This window comes from Piliocolobus tephrosceles, chromosome 1, assembly GCF_002776525.5.
Source record: "Piliocolobus tephrosceles isolate RC106 chromosome 1, ASM277652v3, whole genome shotgun sequence".
In the NCBI taxonomy this organism is placed as follows: Eukaryota; Metazoa; Chordata; class Mammalia; order Primates; family Cercopithecidae; genus Piliocolobus; species Piliocolobus tephrosceles.
Window position 1 is genome coordinate 56,457,332 of NC_045434.1, and position 9,595 is coordinate 56,466,926.

A 9,595-nucleotide genomic window follows, 5' to 3' on the forward strand; every position below is an offset into this window, starting at 1 on the left:
GGCCTCTTATCCTGCATCAGAGGTGCTGCTCAGGAACCCGACACCTGCTCCCCTCCTTCCGACACACTTGCAAGACAAACACATGCTCCATTAAAAATAACACCACTCTGCTCTGAGATGTTTTCTTCCCAGGCGCCTGGCTTTAGAATGTGCTTGCGTTTGTCGCGGCGGGCGGGTGAGGATCTCCGGTTACTGCGCCGCAATGAGCTCCCGGAAGATAGACTGGCGCACTGGTCGCTGCGCGCCACCTCTCAGCACTTCTCTCGCCTTCCAAGGCCTTCTTCCCACCAGTAGCAGGTCCTCGTGCCGTTTAGATTCCTTTGATATGCTAGCGCAAAGGAAAGCAGTGGGAGGCAATGCTGCACCTTACCCCGTACTGGAAACTCACTAGAGAACGCGGTGCTTGGTTGCAGGCCTTTCCAAATGGATTCTTTAGCATTCTTTTAAAATCATCTACTAGCAGAAATTCGTCTGACCATTGGGTGTTTTAATAATTGCTCTAGCTGACCTGGGAACTGGGGGATCTGGTAAAGAGATACAGCGTGACGACACAGCGTTTGCTGATTATTTCACGCTAATTTGGACCATAAATTCCTCGAATGCATCCAGTCGGCCAACACATGATTTTTAGCACAGGCTGAGGTTCTTCAAAGGGCTTCCATACATCACAATGTATTGCTATTAAAAAGAAAGGATCAAAACAGCAGGTACATCTCTATGGGAATTTAGTAAATGTATAAATTATTATTTAAATCACTGTAGCTGGCTGTGGGAGGAAAAAAATCAGTTTGTATCTTATAGATACAATGTGAACTTCACTTTCATTTCTGGTTTTTTTAAATTTTTTTCTGAATGGTCAGGTCGCTTTTCTTCATGTTTTAGTACACCTTTCTCAGGAGGGTTACATTAAAGAGTCTCTGTCCACCAAAATTTCCATTTGGCGTGAGTACCCTAGAGAAAGGATCTACGTCTTTTGGGGAAGAAGGGAGTGCTTTAAACTATTAGCGCTTAGAAATACATCAGCTTATCTTAACCATTCATCATTAAAATGGTTGAAAAAAACAAAGTACCTTTTGCCTTTTGCCGTAATTTTTTTCTTCATCAGTGTTCCTATGACATGTTACTATTACCATGATTATTTCCTGGAGAATGTGGTTTTCAACAAGTTTTCAGCCTTCTTTTTTTCACCCTACAGTGTCCTTTTTGTGTTATAGAAGTGCTATCACCTATTCCTCTTCCAAGAAAAATAACTTTAAAAATTGGGATTATTTATGCTTTCCCATTGTTAATTTAGAGGACAAGATAGAAATATTCCAGTAGCTACAGAGAAGGTCAGAAACAGATGAGGTGCATTGGGCGTGAATCTTAAGCCTGTTTAAGGAAGGCTTATGAAAATATTGAAAGTATGGGAAATGGCATAGGGAAGAGGAAATTGGCAAGGACCGAGCCACCAGGGGTGGGCTGAGGTGATGTGTTAGGAGAGATGGGAGAGGTTCCAGAACCAGGAGGTCAGCTTTCATTATTAAGTAAATATGTAAGACTAGCACTACAGTATAAGAGACAAAAAACTTCTTTGGCTTTAGATATCTTTGGCTTTCGAATTTAATGGGTATGCTTTAAGATTCAGAAAGTTAATTAAAAGGTAAATAACCATCATTGAATATAATGCTGTAAGTTGTTTAAAAAAATGAATTCTTGTTTTACCAATATAGCTGATCAACATAAACAGCGAAACTGGTAATTGATAAATGCTGTGAAAGTCAGAAATACTCATATATTGACAAAGAATATTGGAAAAGGAAAATATAATCCGAAGATATTTGGTTAACATATTTTCAAAAAGCATTCAACAATACCAGGTCTTCTGACAAGCCCAATCAAAACATTCCCATCAGAGGAGTGATTTCTTATAAGTCCTGCTACTGAAGGCAGTATTCTAGGGTCTTCTGCAGCCATGATGCAGAGCACTGGCCCCCAGTCCCTGCATATCCTGATGCTCTGAGGATCACGGTATAGGAGATAATTCCTATGTGAAGTGGCTAAGAGGATAGCAATAGCAATCGTTAACACTTGTATGATATTACTGTGTACCAGGAGGTTGTTCAAGCATTTCATGTATATTACTTCATGCACTCACAAACCCTGCCAACAACTCTATGAAGTACATACTTTCATTGTCCCCATTTTCTGGATAAGGAGATGAACCTCCAATAGCTTAAGGGGCTTGCCCACATTCACACAAGTAAAGTACCAAAGCTGGGATTCAAACCGAGGAATGCTGGCTCTAGAATCTGTGATCTTTCCCACTATCCTATGTTGTTTTTGAAATCTGGCATAACTTTTAAATGTAGCAATTTGTCTTTAGAAGCTAAAGAATCATGAAGATAGTATTTTTGGTCTCATTGACTTGTCCACAATGCTATTTTTATCTAAACTAAAATTGTTTAGTGCATTGGCAAATATTTACTAAGCATTAATGAAAAGTCATATTGCTAACTTTTTCCTGTAAAATAAACGTTAAGGCCGGGCGCGGTGGTCAAGCCTGTAATCCCAGCACTTTGGGAGGCCGAGGCGGGCAGATCACGAGGTCAGGAGATTGAGACCATCCTGGCTAACACAGTGAAACCCCGTCTCTAGTAAAAATACAAAAAAAAAATAGCCCGGTGTAGTGGCGGGCGCCTGTAGTCCCAGCTACTGGGGAGGCTGAGGCAGGAGAATGGCGTGAACCCAGGAGGCGGAGTTTGCACTGAACCGAGATCGCGCCACTGCACTCCAGTCTGGGCGACAGAGCAAGACTCTGTCTCAAAAAATAAATAAATAAAATAAAATAAAAGTTAAGTACTATATAAAATGTATGTAAGGTGAGTTAACCCATGCAATCGATGTGTAAGCTGAAGTAAATTAAGTGATATTTTATTCATTTTTTGGGTCAATATGCACTGCTATATTTTGTACCAAAATTATTAGGGGAATGGAAAAGCAAATAGAAAAGCAAAATTATCTTTATACTAATGGAACATTATGTTTTCTTCTTTCCCGTAATCAAATCTAAGGTTATGTACCAAGCATCCACCATACTTTATAATCAACGTCTTTACTGATCCTCAAAACTATTCTAATATACAGTTTATAGGAAATTTACATCACAGAAGGCTAAACATTGTGGCCCAAGTTTCTGTGAAGGCGAATGGTCATCTGGAATAAGTAACGTCACTTGCCTCCATGTTACTGTCATAATAATAGTAATAAAAACTAATAATGAGATCAATAAATGTGGTTTTTATTACTATTTGTCGGGCATTATGCAGATATTATTTCATTTCATCCTGATAACCACCTTACCTAGTAGGTACTGCTATTATCCCCATTTTTATATAAAGGATTTTATTCAAAATCAAACAGATCATAAATGGCAAAGGCAGATTTGGGAGTTTTGTCTGCTTGTTGTTGTTGTTTTGGGATGGGGTCTCACTCTGTCACCCAGGCTGGAGTGCAGTGGTTCTACTGGCTAACTTCATCCTCCATCTCCCTGGGCTCAGTAGATCCTCCAATTCAGCCTCCCGAGTAGATGGGACTACAGATGCAAACCACCAAGCCTGGCTAATTTTTGTAGAGACAGGGTTACTCCATGTTGCCCAAGCTGGTCTCAAACTCCTGGGCTCAAGCAATCTGCTCTCCTTGGCTTCCCAGAGTGCTGGGATTACAAGCATGAAGCCACCGCACCTGCAGAGGTGGATTCTGAATTAGGAAATTCGACTGGGAAGTAGAGAGACTTCACCCCTAAAGTCTACTGGGTAGTACATGATGTGAACTTTGACACAGACTGAACTGTGTTAGAATTGTGGCTCTACTGCTTGTTAGCTGGTAACTTCAGACAAATCTCTGAGTCTCCATTTCCTAATTTATAAAATGAAGATCATATTACAGTGTTGTTATAAGGATTAAATTTAAAAGCAGAGTCTATGACACCTATGATAGTAAACAAAACTATCTACCCTTTATTGAATGCTTATTTTATCTAGACTTTATGCTAAATATTTTACAAATGTTATTTATTTAATCTTCCAATAACTCCATCAGGCAGGTTTTATTATTCCCAGTTTATAAGAAACAGATTTAGAGAATCTATGCAATCAGTCCAAGTGACACAGACCGTGAGACACAGAGTGGAAAAGTGAATCCTGATCCACATTGCTCACACGGCACTGGGTCAGTCCACCAGGTAATATGGAGTTCATGCTCTTTCACAAGACTGCAGACACTGATACTGGGAACCAGCATCGCTGATGTAAATCACAAGTCAAAACTGAGATTTGCCTGAGTTCAATACACTTCATGGTTCACATAAATATTTCAGTATAAATATGACCATCTCCTCTCTGTCCACTGTCAGAGGGTCTCTCATGTTTCTGCACATCTTGCAAGCAGAACCACTACAATCTTTTCAGAACAGTGAATAGGCCAGTCAGGCAAGAAGCAAGCAGGAATGGTGCAGGGCGTTCTCCTGGAGGGGCCACAAGAGAGAAGGGTTAGCCAGGTCATCCTTAATCAGAAAGGCGATCAGCACCATGAAAGCCATAGGGGCCACTAGACCCTACAGTAAAGCTGTGTTCAGGACAGATAGGCATGGACCCTTCAAGTGGACAGCTTGTTGAGCAAAAGAAGCTAAGCAAGAATGTGAGTAAAATTCTGAAAGCTGCAGGCTGTGACTTCACTAATGTAGTAAAAACAACTGTTTTGTTGGTTGACATAAATGACTTCCCTACTGTCCATGAAATCAAGAGTAGTTTTCCTGCAAGTGCTGTTTACCTGGTTGCTGCTTTGCTCAAAGGAGGCTGAGTTGAAATTGAGGAAGTAACTGTCGAAGGACCTCTCACAACAGCATGACTATAAGTGGCCCAGTGTTACTTAGTCTGAAACTTTTCACATCTTAATTTTTACAACTGATGAAAATGTGAGTTTGACTAAAATATCTGAAGTTATTATGGAAATACCATAGAATATGGAGAGCTAAGCATGAATTGAAGATTAGATGATTAATTCAGTTACTGATATAATAAATTATTATTACTTACACCCATATTACTGAATGTAGGAAAGAAATACTTATTACTCAAGAGTGACTCAAATAAATAAAAGGAAAATAACAGGTAGGAAAGATGAGTCATTGTTGCTAAGAAATAATCAAGAACACACCTAATTCAAACTAATTTAATGATATGAAACATTTTGTTCTCATGTCAGATATGCGATTCTGCTTTAATTTGAGTAAAATTAAAGTATTTAAGTTGGAATGTTAGATGCCAAGAAGAAAGTGGATAGATAATTGTAGATAGATAATATTTTTCTAATGGAAATAAAATAGACGTACAGATTTTTAAAAAAAAAGTGAATAAATTTTGAAATTAGAAACAGGGTCCCCCTGCAGGGCAAAGGTCAGGTTTACTTATAAACAGGAAGAGAGAACGCGTGTCTCCCTAAAAGGAAAGGACATGCATAGTTACTGCCCATTATAAAACATTAGGGTTCCTTAAACTTAAAATCACAGTCCTGTAACATAACTCACTGCAGGTGTAGGTGTTTACTGGCCCTCTTCACGTTACCCTGTGAGTATTGGAGTTCGTGAAACCAGCACAAGGAAAATAATGTCTACTTGGCTGCTGCGTGGCTGTGAATAATAAACTACACTTTGTCACTAATCCAGAGGTCATGAAATTGTAGCTGGCCTATTTATTAGCTTGCAAGTATGGCAAAATCTCAGACTCTTCACAGTTCTTGGCAACCTTCTCCCTACCTCAACACACACATTTGGAATATAAGCTCAGTTAAAGCAGAGTCCTTGTCTATCTTGTTCACTGTTTTATCTGCAGTATGTAAAACATTTTCTGTTCACAGTAGATACTTTTCTTTGGCTTGCAGACGAAACAAGTTTGCAAGCCAAACAAAAATAAATGTTTGTTAAATGACTAGAAGAGAATAAAGCATGCCTATTTATTCACTGAAAACTAAGCAATGACCAACTGTATCTGTAGATCTCTGTGCAAACAACTTATTAGACTGTTTTGACTGCTTTTATTTTGTTACTTCTAAACTCTATATCCTAATGATTATGTCTGATCACCTGTATAAAAATATATGTAAGAATGTGTACTTCTTGCCACATAACTCATTATTTTAAAACTTGAAAACACCCAAGAAGTAATCTCTTAGATACCACTATGTGTAGATCTACTCACAGATCTAGGAAATACTGCTTTGTACTATTGCCACTTACACCCTTGCAGTAACTGCTGAGTCTCCACAACAAGAACTCAAGAAGCCCCAGTATCACCACAGAACTCCCTGGCTCCCCTTTAGGGATTAACAACATTCTTCCCCTTTCCACTGGTCACCTTGATCAGACTTTTCCAGTTCTTATCCTGTTCTCCATGGAGAGCTTGGAATATAGGAGACACCCAACATGGAATATGAAATATGGAAACCACTTGTCAAGAGTTTGCTAAGTAGTAGAGATATGCTTTGCTCTAAGCAGTGTTGGTAAATGAATCATGTGCACAGATGCTTCATACACATCAGAGCATGTAGACAGCTTTACTAACTGTATCACAACAGGTAGGCATGAGCCTGTACAGGAAAGGAAGTGGGGCAAAAAGAGATGTGAAAAGAAGGAAAGGCAAAGCAAATGAAGGAGGGAGAGCTTAAAGGGGGAGCCTACAGTAGTACAGTAAGAAGTCAAAGAGTTTAATTTCTCATTTCTCAGAGGTACCCGTTTAAATTCAGTCTCCTCTAAATGCTTTTAAAATTGATAGGCACTTTTAAACATGAAAACAGCCAAAACGGGCCATTTTCTTACTGAGCTGCATGGACCATTTCTCACCAGGCTCCTCCAGCTGCCTCCAATGTTCCCCATCAGCAAGCAGCTCCTGGGATTGGGTTACAGACAGGTCTGAAGCACCTGCCATAGCCTGCCATTTAAAACTACTGCAAAAGAATGTTTTCTTCTCTCTGGACTTAGTCTGCAAGCCAAAGAAAAGCAAAAAATTCAACTTAAAAAATTTAATAGGTAGATATAGGTGAATTTATTTTAATATTTCAACTCTTTTATCTTTTTTCCTATTTTGAACCAAAATTTATAGGCCAGGAATCTTTCTTAGAACCTTAGTCCTTTAACAAACAAGCTTCCATCACTGCAAATATCACTAATGTTTCCCTAAATATAAACTTAAGTTACCTATGTATTTTATTTATGACTCTCTTCTAAAACATTTTGGACAGCATATGGTTCATGAGATACAGTGTAAGAAACATTGTAAAATGAAATTTCCCTGTCTTAATTAATGAAGCATCCTGGTAGGATACTTTAGATTTATTAACAATTAAACCACCTCATCGAGACATTTCATAAAATCGAAGATATGGAGACCCAGCTATAGTGGTGCTATCATTTGCTATTACTGTTAGAACAGAACTTAGGAAAGCAGAGCCTTTGTTTAAAAACAGCTTGCAGTTACATGTACCATTTAATGCAGACTTATGGTCAGGGTAATGAATTTCCCAGTGCATACACACATTTTTACTAGACTGCCTTCATCTGGGAAGACATGGATTAAAAAAGGAAATTATTGATTTTTTTTCTCTTCATGTAACATAAAGTATAGATGAGTTATTTTAAGGCATGAGTATATTACACTCTATATTTTCTGTGATGTAAATTAATAATATAAAGTTCCTAAAGGAATTACTTTGATATATTTAATAATACTGCATCTTGCAATACTAAGCAGTTAAAGAAGGGGAAGAGAGAGGAAAGGGAGTATGAAGTATTGTATAATGTCTTAATTCCACTTAAGTAATCATGTAAAACAGAAAAAAGGGGGAGAAGGCAGGATAAATAGAGAAAAAAACATATTGTATATTTCAGTGAGAAAAGTACTGGATAAGCAGTGCATTCGTTTGTATTTTTCAAATCTATCTTTAGCCTAATGTTAAGACTCCTTAGAAAAGAGCAGAATAATAGGAAACTCTAATTTTTATATTAGACAAATAATTGCTATTATAACAGATTCTCTTGAAATTAATTTTCTCCTAAATAGTTAATATGTTCTGCTATATGAATTTCTACTGCATTTGTAAATAACTGCTTTATTTGCAAGGGTTGGGGGAATTTGGAAAAGTTCCAAGACATTTTAAGCCTCTGCCCTTGGGAAGCCCACAGCCTCATGGTCTCTAGAATTGGCTAATTTCCCCTCCATCTTGCCCCATAACATATCTTGTATGTGTTATGTGCCTGTCCTCTCCCCTCAAATCCTATCTCCCTGCCCTCAAGAGGGTATTATGAAAAGAGTACTTTGTGCTCCTATCCTAAAGGTATAACCAATGCATTTTGAAATAAAAGTTCTTCATAGATGCTGTGGGTATCTACGAAGATACCTACATAGAAGAGAAGAGCTCTTCTCTTCTACGGATAGAGAAGAGCTCCCACCATCTTAGACTACTGCCTTCTCACCATTCCTGCTGGGGTCCTTCCCAAGCATTGATTGTGCTTTTGAAGAAAACTGCCTTTCTATTTCAGTTTTTAAAAATCAGAGGTTTCAGAAACAGATTCCCTCCTGAATGCCTGCTCCACCACCGGGCAGCTCTGTGACCTTAGTTAAGCTACTTTGCCCGCAGATTTTCAGTTTTCTCACCTGCAAAACAGGAATAATAAAAAGAGAGAGAGAACAGCAGAATAAGGGGAAGATTTAGTTTTTAAATTTTGAGAAAACATTTCTCAAACATTATAGTGTTCTTCTCTTTCTCTTTTTAAAAAATTTACTTCTAATGTGTATTTCCAAAGCTCCCAAGGGTTTTTGTTCAGGTCACAATCTTTCAATTATTAGGCATTGGCCATCCCATGTATGCACTCAGAATTTCTGCCTTCTTGCTCCTATTTCGCTTGCTACTGATGCATTGGCCCGAATCACCATCACATTCAGAGTTAGTGTAAGGAAAATAAACCAACAACTGCGTTCAAAATCATGAGAACAGTAGCCAAACTATCATTTATGTTTCACAAACACACTCCTCCTTAGAACCAGTTGCTATTCTTCACAAAACTTCAGTAATTTTCTTCTTCCTTTTACATCATCTCAGAACCCACCTTCTCATCTCCTGTCATTCCTGATAACCACACCATGCAACCAGTCTGCCCATTGGTTTCTGTCTCAAAGTAAATCCTTCTTTTATTCTTTTATTGCATGTTTTCTTTATTTGAAGCATGCTTGTGACATAATATATCACAATAAATTTCATCATCAAGAAAGCATTTAAATGTAAGGACAACATTAACACATAATGAAAAAATTAAATATATAGAAAAAACTTATTTGAACCATCCATAAAAGCTCTTTTTTCCTCTCTAGGCCATTTTAACACATTTTTATTTGCATTTTGCATTTTACGTAGTTGCCAACTTAAGCCAAGCATACCCAGGAAAAGTTAGGTTTCAGTGGGTTCAAACTGGGAAATATCTATTTCAGCTATTAAACTCTGCTCACTCCGGGTGGGGATGCCAGACTCACGCAAACCAACAAGCAGCCACATGGTGACCAAATGG

At 38.2% G+C, this 9,595-nt stretch overlaps 1 pseudogene; it reads left to right on the forward strand.

Moving 5' to 3' along the window:
- The first annotated feature begins 202 nt into the window (after positions 1–202).
- Positions 203–4,887, forward strand: LOC111550991 (annotated as a pseudogene).
- Positions 4,888–9,595: the final 4,708 nt, after the last annotated feature.